The 22193-nt window shown below is 43.6% G+C and overlaps 1 long non-coding RNA gene across 1 annotated transcript in view; it reads left to right on the top strand.

Annotated features, from left to right (window-relative positions):
* LOC133064529 (uncharacterized) overlaps positions 1-22193 on the top strand; it is a 142979-nt gene that overhangs the window by 56240 nt on the left and 64546 nt on the right. The window contains exons 4-6 of the long non-coding RNA XR_009694647.1: positions 9884-11439; positions 14897-14951; positions 18973-19096. This is a non-coding gene — a long non-coding RNA (uncharacterized LOC133064529). The remainder of the gene's footprint in view (positions 1-9883; positions 11440-14896; positions 14952-18972; positions 19097-22193) is intronic.

Genomic DNA, 22193 nt, shown 5'->3' with positions numbered 1-22193 from the left:
CAGCAAAGACCAGTGGACTATGGAGCAGGAGCCTTGGGGCCGAGACCCTGAGGGGAGCCAGGCAAGGTGGGCTTGGCCTGGGGCCCCTACTTTGTTTCAGAGCCTGGTTGGCTAGCAAGGCCTTGTGCTACTGGTGTGCTGGGATCTCAGGGCCTCCTGGACAGGTCCTGTCTCCCCAGACCTGGCGCTGGAGCTTGAACTCTGCTTGGGCCTGAAAGCATTAGGTTCAATCCAAGTGAGTTCTGTTGATCCACTTTTCCACTAGCAGTGAATACACTCAGGTCTGGAAGCCCAGGTCGGCACAGGCCACGTGCTGCTTGTCCAACGTCTGCAGGAGTATTCTCCTGGGCTCTGGGAATTTGCTTGAAGAGGGGCTGCACACACCCTACCCTCTTTGCGTTTATTAAACATCTGCTTGGGCCTGGGTCCACTGTCCACACCCACCGCTCACTAGCTGTGTGTCTCTGGGCTGCTGTTTAACCTCCCACAGCCTCAATTTCCCCATCTGTACAAGGGAAAGTTACAAGCGATTCCCCTTTGGTGAGTGAGGACTTGCCAGGAGCCTGGTGAATGACGGCAATGCCTCTTTTGTTTGTTGCCACGTTCACGCACAAACAGAACCTGACTTTTCCACCCGGTGTAAGTCTAGCCCAGTTGTCAAGTTCCAGGCAATGTTCCTGAACCTTCTCACATTACTCCAGCCAGATTCAATGTTGTATTCTACCTGGGCTTCAGGAGAGATGATTGAAAAAAAAATTGAGGTAGAAAAAAATAGAAGTTAAATGCTATTTATAGCTTCTCAGCTGCTTCAACAGTTTCTGCGCCTTTTTTGAAGGAGCTGGGGGTGGAGGACGCTTACCCGCGGGTGGTGTGGTTGTTATCACTGTCCACATTGTCACACAGCCATTTATACCACAGGCCTCTCTCCCCCTAGGGCGTCAGCTACTGAGAGCAGAATAAAGGAAGGAAGGAGGGAATATATGAATAATTCTGAGCTTGCGATACTTGACCCAAGATTTTCAAAGTGATTAATATACCCAGCTGTCTTCTCCTTTTCTGGTTAGGGTTTATGATTCTCTATCATGCAGTAATTGCTTTTTTAAAATTTAAGCAATCTTACAACTGATGCTGTCTCAGAAATATTTAAAAGAATGTGTTTCACATCACTTTTTTTCTATGGACATTGCGAGGAAGGTGTGGGATATGGACCCTGGTTGGAATTTGAAAATGTAAAAGGATAAAATTATGCATTTTCTGACTGCTCAGTTTCTATTTATAGCCTTGCAATGACTTTCCTTCACTACTAGTCAGGATGGAATTTTAAACGATTGGCCAAGGAGAAAGTAATTCCTTTCCTTCTGCCATCTTATCTTCTTCTCTTGCCCTCTCTTGTCTTGTGTAGCTGCTATTATGGTCTCTCTTTGTTGAGGGCATTTCTCACAATTAAGTGCTTGTATCTGCTGCTCCCCACTGTATCTGTTTGCATAGATTTAGGACAGATACAAATGCTAAAAACACCTTACATTCCCTTTAATCTAGACAGAAACCCAAGGAAGATGGTTAACTAATGGCATTTGGCTCGTTTAAATCATAACAAAGTTATTCAGCTTCGAGTTCTAGATTCCTCTAAAAGTCTAGATTTTTTTTTTTTTAAGAAAACTTAAGAAGTTTGAGTGAAGTACCCAGTCCACTTAGTCCTTTTGGTTAAGTTGCTGGGAAGACCCACAGGAAACACAGGGTGCTTTGATCCAGACCTGGACCCTGACTCTGTGTGAAGCAGGTGATGGAGTTAATACGAATCTCTTGCTTTAAGCCAGTTTCCTTCTGGTGAGATCTGCGCTCGAAGTTCCTGTGCTAACGTATGTTTGCAGGTGGGCAGAGCTGATGGAGAGACTTGACCGACAGCCCTCCCACCTTGGGGCACTTTCAGTAACCACCAGGTCTGTGGGGAAGTGCAACTCGAAGGCTCGTGGAAGTGAAAACTGCAGTGGGAGCCCCCAACCCCAGGGTCTATTTCGGGACGCTCACCTATCTGAAGGGCTGGCCTCTGTGGACTCAGGACCTTTCTTCACAGACCTCAGAAACTTTTGTTGTAGTCTCACTTTTTTGTCCCCGTAAGATCCCCTGTCACCAGAAGCAAAGACATCTTCAATTACCACCTTCCATAACTTACATTTTGTTCCAAGTTCTGTGGTCATTGATGAAACTGTGGGTTCCTTAGTTTCTGCATAGCTTGGTGGAATGGGCGCTAAGTTTGGAGGAGGTGCTTTTATTCTCAGTGGTTTATCTGTTGCTGAACCTTTAAGAGCACTAAGTCTCTGAGGCTCAGTGTTCTTCCTGAAAAATGGGCATAATATTTACTGTGTGTACCTCACCATTAGCAGATTAAATGAAGTGACATATGGTGATGAAGTACAAAGGTGTACCCCTTTTTAGATCAGATGCCAAGGAGTTTCAGGTTCATGGATCTGATGATCTATACTATATAGCTTTTGGGTGTCTTATCATCATCTCAATAAGGCCAAAACTCAACTCTTGATTGCCACTTCCTCTCTTCAACCCTGTCCTCTTATCTTTTGTTTATGTGCTCAGTCGTGTTTGACTCTTTGTGACCCCGTGGACTGTAGCCAGCCAGGCTCCTCTGTCCATGAGATTTCCTAGGCAAGAATACTGGAGTGGGTTGTCATTTCCTCCTCCAGGTAATCTTTCCCAACATAGGGATTGAACTTGCGTCTCCTACAGCTCACCACTGGCCCACCTGGGAAGCCTCCCGCCTCTTATTTTACTTGTTTTAATTAATAGCACCACCACCCACCCTATTTAGTTCAGTTCAGCCCCTCAGTTGTATCTAACTCTTTGCAACCCCATGGATGGCAGCATACTGGGCTTCCCTGTCCATCACCAACTCCTGGAGATTGCTCAAACTCATGTCCATCCAGTCAGTGATGCCATCCAACCATCTCATTCTCTGTTGTCCCCTTCTCCTCCCACCTTCAATCTTTCCCAGCATCAGGGTCTTTTCCAGTGAGTCAGTTCTTCACATCAGGTGGCCAAAGTATTAGAGTTTCAGCTTCAGCCTCAGTCCTTCCAATGAATATTCAGGACTGATTTCCTTTAGGATGGACTGGTTGGATCTCCCTGCAGTTCAAGGGACTCTCAAGAGTCTTCTCCAGCACCACAGTTCAAAAACATCAATTCTTTAGCACTCAGCTTTCTTTATAGTCCAACTCTCACATCCATACATGACTACTGGAAAAACCATAGCCTTGACTAGATGGACCTTTGTTGGCAAAGTAATGTCTCTGCTTTTTAATATGCTCTCTAGGTTGGTCATAGCTTTTCTTCCAATGAGCAAGCATCTTTTAATTTCATGTCTGCAGTCACAATCTGCAGTGATTCTGGAGCCCAAAAAATTAAAGTCTGTCACTGTTTCCACTGTTTCCCCATCTATTTGCCATGAAGTGATGGGACCAGATGCCAAGATCTTAGTTTTATTAATGTTGAGTTTTAAGACAACTTTTTCACTCTCCTCTTTCACTTTCATCAAGAAACTTTTTAGTTCAATGAAACTATGAGCCATGCCATGTAGGGCCACCCAAGACAGAAAGGTCACAGTGGAGAGTTCTGACAAAACGTGGTCCTCTGGAGAAGGGAATGACAAACCACTTCAGCATTCTTGCCTGGAGAATCCCATGAATAATATGAAAAGGCAAAAAGATAGGACACTGAAAGAGGAACTCCCCAGATCGGTAGGTGCCCAATATGCTAGTGGAGATTAGAGGAGAAATAACTCCAGAAAGAATGAAGAGACTGAGCCAAAGCAAAAACACCCAGTTGTGGATGTGACTGGTGGTGGAAGTAAAATCTGATGCTGTAAAGAGCAATACTGCATTGGAACCTGGAATGTTAGGTCCGTGAATCAAGGCAAACTGGAAGTGGTCAAACAGGAGATGGCAAGAGTGAACATCGACATTTTAGGAATCAGTGAACTAAAATGGACTGGAATGGGTGAATTTAACTCAGATGACTATTATATCTACTACTGTGGGCAAGAATCCCTTAGAAGAAATGGAGCAGCCATCATAGTCAACAAAAGAGTCTGAAATGCAGTATTTGGATGCAATCTCAAAAATGACAGAATGATCTCTGTTCATTTCCAAGGCAAGCCATTCAATATCACAGTAATCCAAGTCTATGCCCCAACCAGTAATGCTGAAGAAACTGAAGTTGAACGGTTCTATGAAGACCTACAAGACCTTCTAGAACTAACACCCCAAAAAGATGTCCTTTTCATTATAGGGGACTGGAATGCAAAAGTAGGAAGTCAAGAGTTGCCTGGAGTAACAGGCAAATTTGGCCTTGGAGTACAGAATGAAGCAGGGCCAAGTCTAATAGACTTTTGCTGAGAGAATGCACTGGTCATAACAAACTCCCTCTTCCAACAACACAAGAGAAGACTCTACACATGGACATCACCAGATGGTCAATACTGAAATCAGATTGATTATATCCTTTGCAGCCAAAGATGGAGAAGCACTACACAGTCAGCTAAAACAAGACCGGGAGTTGATGACTGTTATTCAGATCATGAACCCACCCAATTGTATGATCAAAAAACTCAGGATTCTTTTTGGATTGTCTGTTTCCTTTACTTCTAACATTGTTAGCTTTACTTCCAAGGTGTTTTTTCAATCTAACCACTTCCCAAAATTTTCAGCATTGTTAGCCTGGACCAAAGCAACATCAGTTCTTTTCTGGTTTACAGTTCTTGTGTCTTAATCTTGAGTTGATCTTTCTACACCCAGTCTTTCCCATCCAAATTCCTTTCCCCTAAGGTAATCTGATGACCTTTTAAAAAAACCACACAGTAGAACATACCACCCCTCTGCTTAAAATCTGATAGATTTTTCTGGCACTTACAATAAAATCTAAAGTCATCCCCCTCCATCCCCACCACCCTATATCTCAAAAGTTCTACGTGATTTGCCTGCTGTCTGACTCTCTGACTTTTTATCTTTATGTTCCAGCTACGCTGGTTTTCCTGCTCCAGGCTGGGCTCATTCCTGCCGCAAAGACCTCTGGTTTACTGAGCCCTTAGCTGAGAGCATTCCTTCTTAAGACCTAGCCTCAGGGCAAAGGTCACTTTCTCAAAGAGGCCTTCCTTCCTCATCCCTGTAGGATGTGTTCTTGTTTTTGTCTGGCTTCTGATTTTGTGTTTTCTCCCTCTTTATCCTGATTCTTTCCCTCCTGCTTGCGTCCCATTGCCTTTGCATTTGTCTTCTCCCCCTTTTTTGCCTTTTCATAGATAAGACCTGACTTGGCACACACTGGGCTTGGCTATCGTTGGTGCCTTTTACTGGAATCATTTTGTGTGTTCCACTCTTAATTGTAAAGACAGTGAGTCAAATTATTCATATTTTTGATCTCTAAATGCTCTCTGCAACTCAGCAAAAACATATGGACTTTAACATGTTTATAGCTCTTAACCAGTCAATCCTAAAGGAAATCAACCCTGAATATTCATTGGAAGGAATGATGCTGAAGCTGATGCTTCAATACTTTGGCCACCTGATATGAAGAGCTGACTCATTTGAAAAGAACTTGATGCTGGGAGAGACTGAAGGCAAAAAGAGAAGGGGGCAGCCGAGGATGAGATGGTTAAATAGCACCACCGACTCGATGGACATGAATCTGAGCAAACTCTGGGAGATAGTGGAAGGCTGAGTAGCCTGGTGTGCTATAGTCCATGGGATCACAGAGTCAGACATGATTTAGCGACTGAACGACCACAACATAGTTCTTGATGCATATTTCTGTAAGTAGATATTTCTTATTAAGAATAAAAGAATCCTGAGGAGGTCTGGGAGCCCAATGGCATCATATATGACCAGCTTGTAAATTAGGGAAAAGAATTCTATTCCATCCAAAGCTGATCTACCTTAGTACCTAAAAGAGGACAGCATTTCTGTAAAACCCCAACCTGGGCAGTGCTCTATAGTACCTTGGGTTGCTGGGGGCTGACAATTTGGGAATGCAATCCTTGCTCCATCCCCTCCTAGAGAGTGATGACTACATACAGATTTGAGAAGATGCATAGACCTACCAAACTCTAATGTCCTTACCTGCAGTGGAGGTAGAGAAGGTGAGATTTTATAAATTTCCATATTGTGTGTTTACAAGGACCATGTCATTTTCTTGTAAGTAGCAAAAAAATTCTATAGAATAAATAATAATCATAGGAGGAGACTTGAAAACTTTCTGAGAAGTCCTATCATAAGGAAACCTCGCACTTTCCAAATGTTTGTGGTCATGCCACCTGTAGCTGGTTCTCTTGAACATTCTCTGGGCAGTACTGCTAAAGAACATCCATCTTCTTTGCATAAATCTTAGAATAATTCATCTTTAGAGTCAGAAGGAAATTAAAACATACCTGTATGCCTCATAAAATGAGGCCTCAGATCATGGCATCTGGTCCCAACATTTCATGGCAAATAGAAAGGGGGAAAAAGCAGAAGCAGGGACAGATTTTCTTTTCTTGGACTCCAAAATCACTGTGGTCAGTGAGTGCAGCTATGAAATTAAAAGACGCTTGCTCCTTGGAAGGCAAGCTATGGCAAACCTGGACAGCATATTAAAAAGCAGAGATACCACTTTGCTGACAAAGGCCCATATAGTCAAAGCTATCATTTTTCCAGTAGTCACGTATGGATGTGAGAATTGAACCATAATGAAGGCTGAGCACCAAAGAATTGATGTTTTCAAACTGTGGTGCTGGAGAAGACTCTTGAGAGTCCCTTGGACTGCAAGGAGATAAAACCAGTCAATCCTAAAGGAAATCAGTCCTGAATATTCAATGGAAGGACTGATGCTGAAATTGAAACTCCAATATTTTGGCCACCTGATGTGAAGAACTGACTCACTGGAAAAGACCCTGATGCTGGGAAAGATTGAAGGCAGGAGGAGAAGGTGGCCATTAAGGATGAAATGGTTAGATAGCATCACTGACTCAATGGCCATGAAAGTGAAAGTGTGAAAGTGAAAGTTGCTTAGTCATGTCCGACTCTTTGCCACCCCATGGACTGTAGCCTGCCAGGCTCCTCTGTCCATGGAATTCTCCAGACCAGAAAACTGGATTGGGTAGCCGTTCCTTTCTCCAGGGGATCTTCCTGACCCGGGGATCGAACTCAGGTCTCCGCATTGCAGGCAAGAGTCTTTACTGTCTGAGTCACCAGAGAAGTCAATGGACAGGAATCTGAGCAAATTCTGGCAGACAGTGAATCCTGCTGTGCTGCAGTCCTTGGGATCACAGAGAGTGGGACGTGACTGAGCCACTGAACAACAGCAAGTGGAGATTAGAGCTCTTGCCTAAGGTGACATGGTCAGGGGTAGCAGGGTTGGGGAATGGATCTCCATAACCCACTCCCTCCAAGGCATCAGCAACAGGGCAGTGCAAGCAGAGGTGGGTACTGGGAACGCAGGCCTCCGGCGTGCTGTGCGCTTTGCAGCAGCAGCGCATGTCCTGACCTAGGCTCTCCTCAGAGATAAATACGTTCTCAGATCTGGGCGCACGGACACACTGTCACTGCGCTGGGCGATGAGAACACATTGTCTTGTCTCTCCTGACACAGCAGCCTCTGCCAGGAGGGCCTGGCAGGGGCTGCCGTGCCTCTGAGCCGGCTCCTGGGCGTTGCAGCTGTGATCTCGTATCCTTACTTCCTTGACACGCTTTCCGCCTGGCTTCCCGGAGACCTTGCAGGTGGTGGATGGAAGGGGGAGGCGCGGGAAGTGACTGACTGGACGGCTGTCGCCCAAGCCCCAACAGGACATTCTGTGGGAAACTTGGGTGGGTGTCAGTCAGCTTCCTCCACCGAATGAGGAAGCCACCTGCTCCCAGAGCTGTCGCTCCTGCAAAGGCCAGACTGCTGTCTCCGCTCACATCCCAGGTGAGCAATCCCAGGTAAGGAGCTGTCCTTGCAGGTGGGGGACACGTGTTAGGGCTGGATCTCTACAGCCGGCATAGTGCAGGGCACAGAGCCATCGAATTTAATTCTGACATTCCTTAATTTAAAACAAAAACAACACAGAACACACCTGGCGGACTGGCAAAAACTGGGTCTAAAGTCCCTGTGGGTAATCTTGAGCAAAGGCAGAGTGACGGGGGTGGACCTCCCCATTGGAGGTCCCCCCCCCAAGTCATTTATAAAAGGCATTGCCGCTTCGCCTGGGGACCCCGAGTGCCACACTGCAGGTATGATTCATGAGGGAGAGACTGGCTATAAATCAAACCCCTTTGTCTTAAGCGGTAGTTTCAGGGCAGCCGATCAATTCATATGCAAAAGGGAATGAGGAAAACCTGCACCATGCTGTAATCTACAAATATCGTAGAATGTAATTTCAAGCATGAACCAAGTTTCCACTCTTTGACCAAGGCCCCTCCATGGAGTTTTTTTTTTTGGGGGGTGTGTGTGTGTGCTGCAGAGGCCAGAGAGTGATTGTTGGGAGTCAGAGGGGGGTGACTTGATGAGCCCCAAGGGAGGGGATTCAGAGCTGGGAGCCAAGGGATTCACTCCTTCCAGAGCTGACCTGATGATGCCCGGGGCTCTCCAAGCATCCTCGCTAGGGACAGACCTTGGGCCACCATGGTTATCATCACCATCTTTGCTTCCTGCTGAGTTGCTGCTTCCATGCTCACTGCATCAGGAAGGAGTAAAGATAAGGCCCCAGGCTGATTCTCACTAGCCCCACGTATCTGGGGATGAGAAAGAAGGTCTGGCTCAAGAACATGCAACCGGCTCTTGGCATTTCTATGATACATTTGTTCTACTGATTGGAGGTTGGATACTCTTTCCCATATTAATGGTTCATAATGATTTCACTTGTTTCCTTTGAGAGATGAACTCCAGAGAGCAGGGCTCAGACGTTGGTCCTCTTGCATTTCTCAAAACGCCTAGCACTTTGTTTGGGAAATAAGAGATTCTGAGCTTGAGTCAAATATCTGTGGAAACAGGGCAGAGCCAGTGCGTGAATCATCAAAACCCAGGGGAGAATCAGAGCCCGCATGTGAACTCTGAAATTTCACACTCTTTCCCCTCCAACCTTTTATCATAAACACCACCAGAAAAAAAAAATAAATAAAGGAAGATTATGATATCATCTCTCTTAGCTTCTCCTAGCCTCCTGCTGGTATTGAAATGATCGAGACAGTAGAAAAGTGGCCAAAACCAGATAGAAGGAAAGACACAAAGGACTTAGGGAACCACAGAGAGGAGGCTGGCATTGCCCGACTGGCGCTTTCAGAACACCTGCCTGTGTCTTTCGAAACTGTCATGTCTCAAAGTCCACAAATAACAGAGCTTCATTTTGGTGTGGCGGTGGCTTTCCCAGTGGGGCCGAGTTCCTTCGTACACATTTGCATATGTTTTCACAGTGGGGTTTCAGGTTGACTTTGAAGCTCATTCTTTCAAGGACAGAAGGGAATTCCTAAGAGTTCACTGACTGTAAAGTTTATGAAAAAAAAAAACAAAAAAAACACACTTCATCTGCATACCCGAGCTGTAGATTTGGATGTTCTTGGAAATTGTTCTCCATTTTGCTCTAAAAGAAAATCTTCTTGCTGAATACAAATGCTCTGTTTTTAATAACATTTTGGAGCATCCTAGGTGTTCCTCATGGCTCAGATGGTTAAAGGTAAAGAAACTGCCTCCCCTACTGGAGACCCAGGTTTGATCCCTGGGTTGGGAAGATGCCCTGGAGAAGGGAGTGGGAACCCACTCCAGTATTCTTGCTTGGAGAAGCCCATGAACAGAGGAGCCTGGAGAACTACAGTCCATAGGATCACAGTCAGACACAACAGAGTGGCTAACCCTTTTGCTTTCACTTTCAGGCATCCGATAGAGGTGATCTACTGGTGATCGGTGTTTTCTACATTGTCACTGCTGGCAGGAGAACCAACCACGATACCAGGGAGTAGCCTCAGTGGATTCCAGCTGAGACAGAGACCATGTGGGTCAAATCCCAGAGGGGAATTGAAGTCGAATTGGATAAAAGGGAAGCCAGAAAGTTTCTGGAACTTGCTTCAGCAACCATTTACAGAGTGCCCTGCACTCACTGAGAACACAGTGATGAGGACTTGGGCCTCTCAGAGGAGAGGAGCTGTGGTGATGAACAGGCCCAGGGCCACAGAAAAGAGAGGAGGGGCTGACTGAAGGGGTCATGCAGGACAGGATACTTGACCTGCTTTTGAGAGATGGGCTCTTTAAACAAAGAAGTAAGGAAGAGTGTTTCAGCTATGCTGATAGATGCCAGGGTTTGTACAGAAAATATCTGGGTAAGGCATATTTTGCAAAATACAAATAGGATACAAATAACCCCCCTTCATCTTAAAACATTGGCTATTGGCACATTAGAGAAGGCCTTAGACTGTGAGTTGCTCAAAAGCATACCCCCTGGCGTATTTTCCGTATGCTCAACAATAAGCATCGATCGCCTCCTGGCACAGAATAAGTGCTCCATTTATGTTTATGGAAGAATCAGTCCAGCTCTGAAATGTGTATTCCTACGTCTTCTTTTGTGCATGAATGCATAATTGCTGAGTCGTGTCCAACTGTTTGTGATCCTGTGGACTGTAACCCGCTAGGCTTCTCTGTCCGTGGAATTCTCCAGTCAAGCATACTGGAGTGGGTAGCCATTTCCTTCTCCAGGGGATCTTCCTGACCCAGGGTTTGAACCCAAGTCTCCGGCATAGGCAAGTGAATTCTTTACCACTGTGCCACCTGGGAAGCCCACATCTTCTTTGAACAGTAAGCAATGAGTAATAGTAGAATAAAATATCACTGTAGCTGGTAATTCAATGGCTATCTTGGAGATAAGGATGAGATTTTTAATTGCTAAGACAGTTTACTCTGCTTGTAGTAGCCACATTATCTCTGTATAAATCAAGGTGGTTCTTCCAAGGTGATGAATGCTTTTGCTAAGTGATCTACTCCCTCCTGGGCCCAGTGGAAGAAAGCAGTGGTTTTTATTTTTGCGAGTGAGAATTTTAAAAATAAGAGAAGTTTGTAAGCTGTGGGTTCCCTGTGTGCCAAGCTCAGAAGGAGAGCATAGGTTTCTGGTTTTTCACCTTCCCACATGAAGAAATCACAAATAGGGACTCAGAGTCCAGAGAGTCCAGCATCACGGACATACCTGAGTTAACTCATCCTCCGCCCACAGCCTAAGAAGGCACTTGCTTCTCAAAGCAACTGAACTGAGTCCCCAGATCTGAAGAATAATCATTGGTCACTTCTAGCCCACTAGTAATCACTAGTGGGCTAGTCACTGTTAGTGTTCTACAAGAATGAAAGAGTTAGCTGCTCAGTCGTGTCCGACTCTTTGTGACCCAGTGGACTGCAGCCTGCCAGGCTCCTCTGCCCAAGGGACTCTCCAGGCAAGAATACTGCAGTGGGTAGCCATTCCCTTCTCCAGGAGATCTTCCCAACCCGGGGATCGGACCTGGGTGTCCTACATAGCAGGCAGATTCTTTACTGTCTGAGCAACCAGGGAAGTCCAAGAATGAACTCATGTAATTCTCACAACAGAGTTCTTCATTTTACAGGTGGGGAATCTGAGGCAGGAGAAGGTTATAGACGTGCTTAGGGTCTCCTGCTGGTAAATGCCAGGGCTGGGCTTTGAGTCCTGGCCGCCTGGCTGCTGGGTGATGTGCAGACTACCAATCTCCTTTCCCAAACAAGGCAAAATGCTTCAAAATGGATGAGACCGTCACACGATAATGATGCTAAAGTGCTTTGTGGTCAAAAAAGAACACAGAAATAGACGGCACTCTGTGTTTCCGTTTAAAACAACTCTAAATGTTGTTAAAAAGAGAAGAACAGTTATTGTTTTTTCTCAACAGTTATGAGAAGTGAGTTTTGAGATAGAAATTTTATGAGCTTTTTTAAGGCTGCAAAGATAAGAATTCTTAAGAACTAACCATGAAATGAGATGCACTGCCAGTAAGAAGACATTCTTTTCATATTGATTAAAATAGATTTTATTTATATTGTGGATAGTTACATGCCCGTGATACAACATACAAAACAACGAATAGAATATGGTGAAAAGTGAGTTTCTCTTTCATTCCCGATTCTCAGTCATCAAATTCCCTGCCTCAGACATGATTGCAGTAGGTCTTGTGTAACTTTCTAGAGATAGTCTGTGTGTATATTAGCCTATGTGTTTATGTAGTTTATTTTTGGGAGGGAGTGAGACACAAATGGTAACTTACTATGGGTAAGTAGTTCAGGACTTTGCTATTTTTATTCAAGACTGTAGACTTTGCTATTTTTACTTAAGACTGTAAGCTGAAGTTCAATATGAATTTGGCCCAAAGTACCATATAGAATCTCATCAAACTAGTCATCATTTATAAAAGCAATGATGTCTCTACATAAAATCTGTATCTTACAAAATTATTGTTTGTGATAGCTTTTCAATGATTCCTTTTTATTTACTAGCTTAAAGGTCATGAAATTTGAATTCTTCTTTTTCATTTTTTACTGCATTTGTATTTCTTTCATCAAATTGGATGGACTACTACTGCCAGAAAAAGGATGATAGTTGTAGTCATGGGCATTCTTTTCTTTTTCCTGACTGAATTGGAAGCTACTAATTTCCTCCATTAAACATATTACTAACTTGGATTGACACACACACACAAACTAAATACACAAACACACATACTTAATTGACATTCTTTCAATAGATGTTATATCTTTATATCATACTGAGAAATCATCCACCTTTTCCTATATTTGTTTTTAGTTGCTAAGTAGTGCCTGACTCTTTTGCGACCCCACGGACTGTAGCCCACCAGCCTTCTCTGTCCATGGAATTTTCCAGGCAAGAATACTGGAGCAAGTTGCCATTTCCTACTCCAGAGGATCTTCCCAACCCAGGGATCAAACCCAAGTCTCCTGCTTGGCATTGGATTCCTTACCACTGAACTACTGGGAAGCCCTTCATTATATTTAAGAATATTTACTAAAAATAGATGTTAACATATATAAAATGCTTCTTTATAATACATGGAGATGATCATTTGATTTTCTTTCTTTTCATATATTCGTATGATAGTTTGTAAAAATCAGTGATGAATTTTAACTCTTCTTGCCTTTTGAGATTGATGTTACTTCGTTGTTGTATATTTTTCTTTTAATATTTTGAATTGCTTTTTAGAACTCTTTTTCATGTCCTCTTTGTTCCTATTGTTCTCAACCAATGTTCTACTAGCCTGAAGGAGAAAGAAAAAAGCATTACCAGCCTCCATTGTTTTTTTCCATGATCTAGAATAGTTTGAAAGAACTAGAGTTAATCTGTTTCTTATGGGTTTGATGGGGCTTCCTGATTGGCTCAGTGGTAAAGAATCTGCCTACCAAGCAGGAGACACGGGTTCGATCCCTACGTCAGGAAGATCTCCTGGAGGAGTAAATGCAACCCATTCCAGTATTCTTGTCTGGGAAATCCCATGAAGAGAGGACCCTGGTGGGCTACAGTCCATGCAGTCAAAAGAGTTGGACATGACTGAGTGACTAAACAGCAATAGCAAAGCATTTGGTAGGTATCTGTTATCAAATCATCTAAGCTCACTGCTTTTGGGAGATGTTAGCACTGTAACATGTTTTTCCATTTCCTCTTGAGTAATCTACTCTGAATTCTTAATTTCTTTGATGTGAATTTTAGTGATTTATATATTCCTGAAAATATTTCAACTCAAATTCATCATTAGAGCCACAGAGAGAAGTGATCTTGCATGATTCCTAAAATCATGCATTTATATAAATGTATATATTTATATGTAGATATATTTATTTATTTTTATATATATAAAACATTTACATACTGTTTGTGTTTTCTTGTTAAAATTAAGCAGATTAACTGTTAATTTACTTATTTTCTTATTTGAGCTTCTGTATTTATCATTACTATTATGTTTCAGTTTTCCAATTAAACTATTTCACATTTTATGCTTACTAATTCCTTCTCTTTTTTATTCTTGACTTTATCCATGTTCTTTCACCTTTCATTGGATGATTTATCTATTTCTGTTTTTTTCTGTGTATTAACATATATGAAAAATTCTGTGCATTTTTTTGAGCCCTGCTGAAAATGTAAACCATAGGTTCTGCTGTATAGCTTTTAAAATTATGGCTGTTTTCTAGTTATAACAAAATTCCAGCTTTGATTTTTCTTTGACTATGAATGGAAAATGTTTAAATTTCCAAATGGTAAGGATTTGTTTGTGTGTGTATTTTAGTTTCATTGTTAATTTCTAGCTTGTTCGTTGTAGTCAGGGCTTTTAGTTTCATTATTTGTACTTTTGGAAATTACTTGATGTTGTTTTTGGTGGCCTAATTATCTTGGTATGCATAAACACATTTCTTTCAATAATTTCCAAGGTGTACATTTTTATGCTTGTGTCCTTTATATTACTTTATAGAATATACTTACTCCTCTATTTCTTCAGTGTATCTCCTGACTGTCAATTTTTCCTTGGATGTCTTTTTAGTCTGCATAGTAGAACCTTTTATATCTAGAAGTTTTTTTTTTTTAGCATATCATTTAAAAATATGTATTAACCTTGTTCAGTCCTGGGGACACCAGTTGTCCATATGTTGGATTTCTTGATTTGTCTTATTTATCTTTCATTTTCTTCCTAACCCGTCCTAATCCTTTGGTTATTTTAATTTTATTTTGATTATACTTCTCAGCCTCTTGATTGTCATGTCTTTTGCTAGATTTTCAGTTGTTTCTTTACTTTTCAGAGCTGCTGTCAACATCGCCTTCATGTCTGTGATGAATTCATTTCTCTCTCCCACATCTTTTCTGAGCTCTATTGACTTGTTTTATCTCCTGCTGTTAGGAAACCATGGATTTCCTGAACTCTTGTATCTGCTTTGAGATCATGCTTTGTCAAGGTGATTGTTTTTCAGTTTTTTAACATACAAGTTGATATGCTATAGATAACAACGTAAGCTTCTTCTTAGTAACAGTTTCCTGGTCAGTATTTTCTTTTCTTTATTTTATTGGATATTTGCTTTCTTTTTATGCAGTATTTTAAAACATTGATCTGGATGCTGGATCCTTTTTGGTCATTACTTATATTTGAAACAGGTGAATTCTTTCTGGTCCAGCTAATTTCAAAATGTCACAATGGGGAGCAAGACCATGGACACTTAGCAAGAATTCTTCAGAGACACAGGGCTTTGGGTTTAAGAGCCTTCTTTTCAGATTTCACTTTCAAAATCACCTGACATATTCAGAGGCAACTCTGAACGCCGAGTTTCTCTTCTGCTTCCTGCCTCACGGACAGACTGCTTCCTGCAGCTATGGTGGGCCTGACTGGTTTCCCAGCTGGCCCACCACATCCTGCTTTCCTTTTGAGTTTCATACCAAACTCCGTTCATGGGAACGTCCCACTTCCCACCCCTGCCCGCCCCCAAGAAAAAAGCTCGGTTTGACCCTTAGACCTGCCACTTTCTTTAGGCCCTTCACCTTCTCAGCCTTGTCCACAGTTGCAGCCACGAGGTCCCCTCTCCTGTTTGGCCACCCCTGCCTTTCACCTCCATTCCTTATACAACATGGTTTGGGGTTGCTTATGCCTCTGGGTTTTTTTGTTTTTAACTTGCAAGTTCATTTTGCAAGGAGGTTGAAATATCTTCTTTACTCTTCTGTATTAAAACTGGAGGTCTCCATCGTGTTTTAAAAATATTTGTGTTTTAGATACAGAGAAATTCAAATTTTGGGAAGCATTTCCTACTGCAACATGTGTAATATTTTCAAATTCTCTCTTGGCAGATACTTCCTAGCAATTCAAGATTTTGTTAAATACATAATTTTATAGAGCTTATAAATTTAACAGATTATCAAATAAAATGTTTTGATATGAAGAAATAGTGATGTGATTTATGAATTGTTTTACTCATGGAGTCAAAGTTTATGTTCTATATAAATACAATTTAGGTAGATTTTTGCATGAAAATCTCTTAAAATGTTTCCGTATCAAAGAAAATTGATGCCACATGCTGAGGTCCTCAAAATGTTGTCTGTTGTAAAATATATACATTTATATAAAAAAAATCACAATTTCCCTTTGCATGATTCAAATATTAAGGCCTTTTCTTATCTCTCTTTTGTACCATCAGGTGGTGCTAAATATGTCATCTTCTAAGGATACAATTTTCAGGAATATTCTCTATGTATAGTTAATGAAGTTAGGATCCTTGCGTAGATTGACATGATTATTGCATCAAAATTAAAAATAGCATGATTAGAAAGTACAACAGTTTAATATAATTACATAAACTATAGAGGATGTTAAGTGTCAACAGTATTTTTAATGTTTCAACGTGAATATCATCACATGTGAAAGTGAATTCATGGCCTTTTGGGAAGAATGGCTTGGGTGTATCTTATTCATGTTTCACAGAGAAGTTATATAATCTTCCTTCAACACCATTTCACCCCTTTGTTCCTTGGTAAGGGAAAGTTTGCTTAGTTTATTTGTCTGACATCAGCATATCTGATTTCTTCACATCATATTTGATTCGGGTTTATTGCATTAATCTCGACCCTGGAGATTATATTTGAAACAGGTGAATTCTTTCTGGTCCAGCTAATTTCAAAATGTTTCCATAATTTGCTTAAGTACCAGAACCTGGAGAAGAAACTCTGCATAACTGTGACCTTATCACATTTTTTCTTTTGCATTTACACGTCTGCTCATCTAAGCATCTACCATCATAAGATGGTAGAAACGTAATAGACCTTCCAGAGGGGAGCAGGTGACTTTTAGTGACTCCTGATTGAATTTCAGAGGCCAGACAACATACTGAATAGTTTGTACTTAGCAGCAACATAATTACTATATTTCTTTAGCAAGGGAAAGAAAAGAGAAAGAGAGGTCATATGTTACTGAGTTTGAAATCCCTGGGAAGTGCTTGCAGTTATTTAATGCTGTATTTTTTTTTTTTTAAGAACAGATTTTCTGCTTAAAAATAAATATTCACTTCTTGTATTTAAAAACTGCAGTATCACTGTGAATGTAAATTCACAATTACTGCAAATTCTCCATTATGTCATATTTAGAGTCTTTTAAATCATTAAAAACTTTCATAGCATCACTGTTTAACCATCATCAGGCTCGGCAGCGGAGAGTTGGGTGTGGAAAACACAGGTGCAGTGATGTGTCTACCTGAGCCAGGTAAAAGCTGGTTTTAGGGGCGAGAGTAGGCAGCAAAACAGGGTGGGTCGGTCTTGCCTCTTAGGCACAGACAGCTCACCAATAGCGAGGACGGGATGAGGTTTATCTTGGCTTTTTTTTGGTTTGTTTTTAACGGTGTTTTAACAACTGCCTGGCCATTTATTTTATTTTTCGTTTCTTTGGCCATAGTACACAGCATGCAGGATCTTAGTTCCCTAACCAGGATCGAACCTGTGTCCCCTCTGGTGCGAGTCCTGTGTCTTAACCACTGGACCACTGGGGACATCTCCATCTTGGCTTTCACTCCCTGGGCCACACTTTTTATCTTAATGATCACAATCAAGACAAGATCCAGAATAGCCTACTATTATTAGTCAGCTGCCTGACCCACCTCTGTGACACCTTTTCTCCCCTTGAGAGTTCGGCTGTGTATCCCTTGATTGCCTCTTCACTGGACAAACAATTTATAAAATTGTTTTCCACTGAGCGAGTAGAAAAAGAGTGCAGTCTTCCTCCTGGTGTGGCCGAGGGACATTTGTCTCGGATTGTTGGCAGTTTAGGGAGGGCTCTTTCCACTGGAAGACTCTGAGCTGGTGTTGACATCTCTCTCGCACTGCTTCCGGGGCTGGACTGGGAGAGTTGCAGCTCGCCTTTCCAGGCCTGGGCTGGCATCAGACTATCTTACCAGCTGGAGAAGGAAATGGCAACCCACTCAAATATTCTTGCCTGGAGAATTTCATGGACAGAGGAACCTGGCAGGATACAGTCCATGGGGTTGCAAAGAGTCGGTCACGACAGAGCAACTAACACACACACACACACACACACACACACAGACACACACATATCTTACTGGCTGGTCCAGTGCAGCCAGGTTCCTGCACCCCTGGTCCCCAGGCTCAAGCATTGTTGGTGGTCAGCTGGTCCTTAAAAGTGCGCTGGGATAGCTCTAAGCAGAGAGCAAGACCAGCACCACAGACAGCTGCTGTTCAGATCCTTCCTGATCGGCAGTCAGACCCGAGGCCTGGATGCACGCTCGGGGCCAGCTTGCAGTAGTGAGCAGGCCAGTGTGGCCACAGGGCTGCAGCCCGAGGCCTCTGTCCACCCCCACAACCCTCTCCAGGGCAGAAAAGGAGACCTGCCTGCTCCTAGAGAGGGGCTGGAGATGCTGCTTCGTCCCCAGGTTTGGGAGGAGAGTCTGCAGGGCCTTGGAAGAGCACTTGCAAGTGCCGGGCCCTAAATCTTGGGCTGCATAAGCAGATGGCAGCATCTGCTTGGGGAGCCGTGCTTACCTCTTATGACCCTCCCTGAAAGTGGAGATGGATGAGGGAGTTTTTTTTTTTTTTCTTTCCTGGGCTCATAATGGGCTTCCCAGGTAGAGCTTGTGGTAAAGAATCTGCTTTCCAATGCAAGAGACATAAGAGACACAGGTTCAGTTCCTGGGTGGGGAAGATCCCTTGGAGGAGGGCATGGCAACCCACTCTGGTATTTTTGCCTGGAGCATCCCATGGACAGAGGAACCTGGTGGGCTAAGGTCCATAGGATTGCAGAGTCAGACACAACTGAAATGACTTATACGAGCTCATAATATGGATGAGCTATAAGATGTGACAATGTGTAGCTGAGTTTCTGTCTCATGGTAACTGCTCAGTGACTGGCAGCTATTATGGTTATTAGTAAACTGCCATCTGCTTTAATCCTTCTCTTATGAGTCTTATCTGAGCTTTGTTCCCCAGAGCCCACCCATGCTGGGGAGAACTCACCAGGCTGAGGACCAGCTCCAACCAGGACTCTCCTGGCCCTGACACCTCTGCTGGAACACCTTGAGCAGAGGCGCGGATCCTGCCTGGTGAATAGCATGTGAGTGACTCCTCGGTGTCATGACCTCTGCTGTCCATCCTCTCCATGAGCGTGGACCTAGCAGGTCCTCCAGGGAGCACCGTGTTGGGTCCAGTGGAGGATACAGAAGAAAATACAGGGCTTTGCCTTAACCAGTGATCCCAAAATCAAGCAAGTTGAACACATTGTTAATGTAGATGTTTTTTACAAAAATATACTAATTTATTAATTTTTGGCTGTGCTGGGTCTTTGTTGCTATGCTTGGGCTTTCTCTAGTTGCAGTGAGCAGAGGCTACTCTTCCTTGCAGGGCTTGGACTTCTCATTGCAGTGATTTCTCTTGCTGAGGAGCACAGTCTCTAGGGTGCACAGGTTTCAGTCTTTGTGGCTCATGGGTTTAGCTGCTCAGTGGCATGTGGGATCTTCCCAGACCAGGGATCGAACCTGTGTCCCCTGCATTGGCAGGCAGATTTTTATCCACTGTGCCTCCAGAGAAGTCTGCAGATGCTTCGCTTGCAAGGCAGAAATTCTCTTCTGTAGCTTAAGCCAAAGAAGGAAATGTACTGATTCATGCAGTTGAAAAGTTTAGGGTTGGACCATTTGGCTCACATGATTAGAGCTGGAGAAATGGATAATGAAACTTGTGGGACTTTGCCTCTCCCAGCCTGTGGCTTCATGCTCTGTTGCATGTTCTCCACACGGTGGATCCAGGTGACTTCAGCCTTCCATCCTCAGATCTGGTAAACCAGAGGAAAGAAATTTCAGTGTCCTAGTCTCCTCCAGCATGCTAGAGGCTGATGTTCCTGTTCTAATTGACCTGCACTGGGTCATGTTGCCCCTCAATCCACTCGCTGTGCCAGAGTGACAGAATGGTCCGATGGCCCAGGCCTGAGCACTCTGTCCACCCTGGGAGTCAGGCTGCTTGTCAGTCCAGACTCTGCCATCTGGCCTGATGGTGGATGGGGGGACCCCCTAAGAAGAAGCTTAGTCCTATGTATGTTCAGTAGGCAAACAGTGTAAACACACAACAAAACGATGCAGGATGTAAGTGTATTAGGACTCTACTGTTGGCACAGAGGCATTCTACATAAATGATAAATTCCATCACAGTTCTTAGCAAGTGAGCAATAAATGCTTTCTGATTTGATCTGCCACCAGATCAGAGTTCTGGCAACAAACACCCCTGTATCGTTATCACCAAGCAGATAAATTGGCATGTACAGGTGTTCCTGAAGTATGTGTTGAGTGACTTCATTCTATGATTTCCAGAAGGGCAGAGAGCCTCTCAAGACTGATTGCTTTAACTTGGTTAACTGGGAATGTGAGATGATAAACTTTTGGGGTCACAGCTGTATTCTTCAGAAGTTATAATGCTGCCATTTTTTCCTGCATTTATAAGCTTTCTAATGAAAGTGTGAGTTGAAACTATAAATTGTGGCCTCTAATAACAAGCTGACAGTCCTATGGACATTTGTCAAACTAATTTTTTTATTTATGATGTGATGGGCATGCTTCCCTTTTGTACGTTTAGACATTTCACGTTGCAGTGCTTCCTTGGAGGCCATGAGAGATGGATTTCAGTATTAGTTCCCTGACACAAACAATTCTGACACATCCCTGTCTGTACACACATCTTCACCCTTGAGCTCTGCATGGGAAGCCAAGGGGCAGGTGGTCCAAAATTGCAGAGTTGGGGCTTTCCCTTTGGGGTGCCTACTTTCATCGTTTGCTTTGATCTTTCTAACACTGCAGAGCATGTGTCTGTTACCTGGACTCGCCCCCTCTCCAACCAGGCAAGAGCCCTGTCACACTGCGGTCAGGGCCACCTGAACACAGCACTGATGCCCAGCACATAGGAAGTGCTCAAGAAAATATGCAGTGAAAGAAAGAGGGGTGGTTTTGAGGAATATTGCCTTTCAAAGGCAGGGATAAATAGGGGTTGTTTGGCGGAAAAATGCTGTGGTTAAAGAAGGCAGAGCATCTAAGGTTAGGCTGGACTGTAAACACAGAAGGATCTACTTACTGAGCATTTATTACTCGGCACCAAGTCAGGCTGTGGGAGCCACAGAGGAATATGGAATTGGATACTTGTCTGGTTGGGGTGCTTGGGATGTATTCCAGGAGGCATTAGAGAAAAATGCAAAGCAGCATCTGAGCTTCCCCACACAAGTGATGCTGGTGAGTTCTCATTACCCTGTCCAGGCGATGGGATTTGTGGAGATTGGTGCTCAGTCTCTCAGTTGTGTGCAATTCTTTGCTACCCTACAGACTGTTGCCTGCCAGCCTCCTCTGTCCATGGGATTTTCCAGGTAAGAATACTGGAGTGTGCTGCCATTTCCTAGTCCAGGGAATCTTCCCCACTCAGGGATCGAACCTGAGTCTCTTGTGTCTCCTGCATTGGCCTGGTGGCCTCTAGCGCCACCTGGGAAGCCCCTTCAGGAGACAGGGGCAGGGAACTGAGCCTTGAAGGTGATCTGTTAGTAAGGATTCTTCCTGGGCAGTGACAGGACACCTAATCAAAGTAGGCTTGGAATAAGAGAAAGGACGGGGAAGGGCTTTATTAGTGCCACTAATGGAAATGAGCTAGGAGTTCAGGCCTGGAGAGCCTGGTGCTGGCCAGATGTCACTGATGGACCCTATGCTCTGTGTTCTGGCTCCAGTTTCATCTGAGCCTTCACTTCAGGCCAGCAACACCCACCTCCACACTTATTTTCCTGCGGATCTGGCTTAAGGTCAGACTCTTTTCAGGTCAGACTCCAGCAAATGTCCAGGCTTAATTCTGATCTTCTCTAATCGCCTCTGCACCAAGCAAGGCACCACGTCTGAGCCTGTACACCTTGCTTGCTCCTGGAGCTGGGGTGAGTCAGAAATGCTACCTGTCAGCAAAGTGCATTAGATCAATTATGATACCTAAATAAATGAGAGACTGAGGGAATCCATGGAGGATTGATGATGCATTTGAGGAGAGCCAAGGACTCAGCCTAGAGGGGAAAGTGCCTCTGGCCTCTGTGAATATGAAACCCTCTCACCTGTGGCCCCAAAGGAGCCCCAAGCATGGGCTCTGAGAAGCTGACCCACACAACTCCCCAGGTGCACAGTCTCGTCCGCTTACAATAGACC

This window comes from Dama dama, chromosome 11 (genome assembly GCF_033118175.1).
Source record: "Dama dama isolate Ldn47 chromosome 11, ASM3311817v1, whole genome shotgun sequence".
NCBI lineage: Eukaryota > Metazoa > Chordata > Mammalia > Artiodactyla > Cervidae > Dama > Dama dama.
The sequence above is the reverse complement of the archived record's forward strand: the minus strand, read 5'-3'. Positions and strand labels throughout refer to the sequence as shown.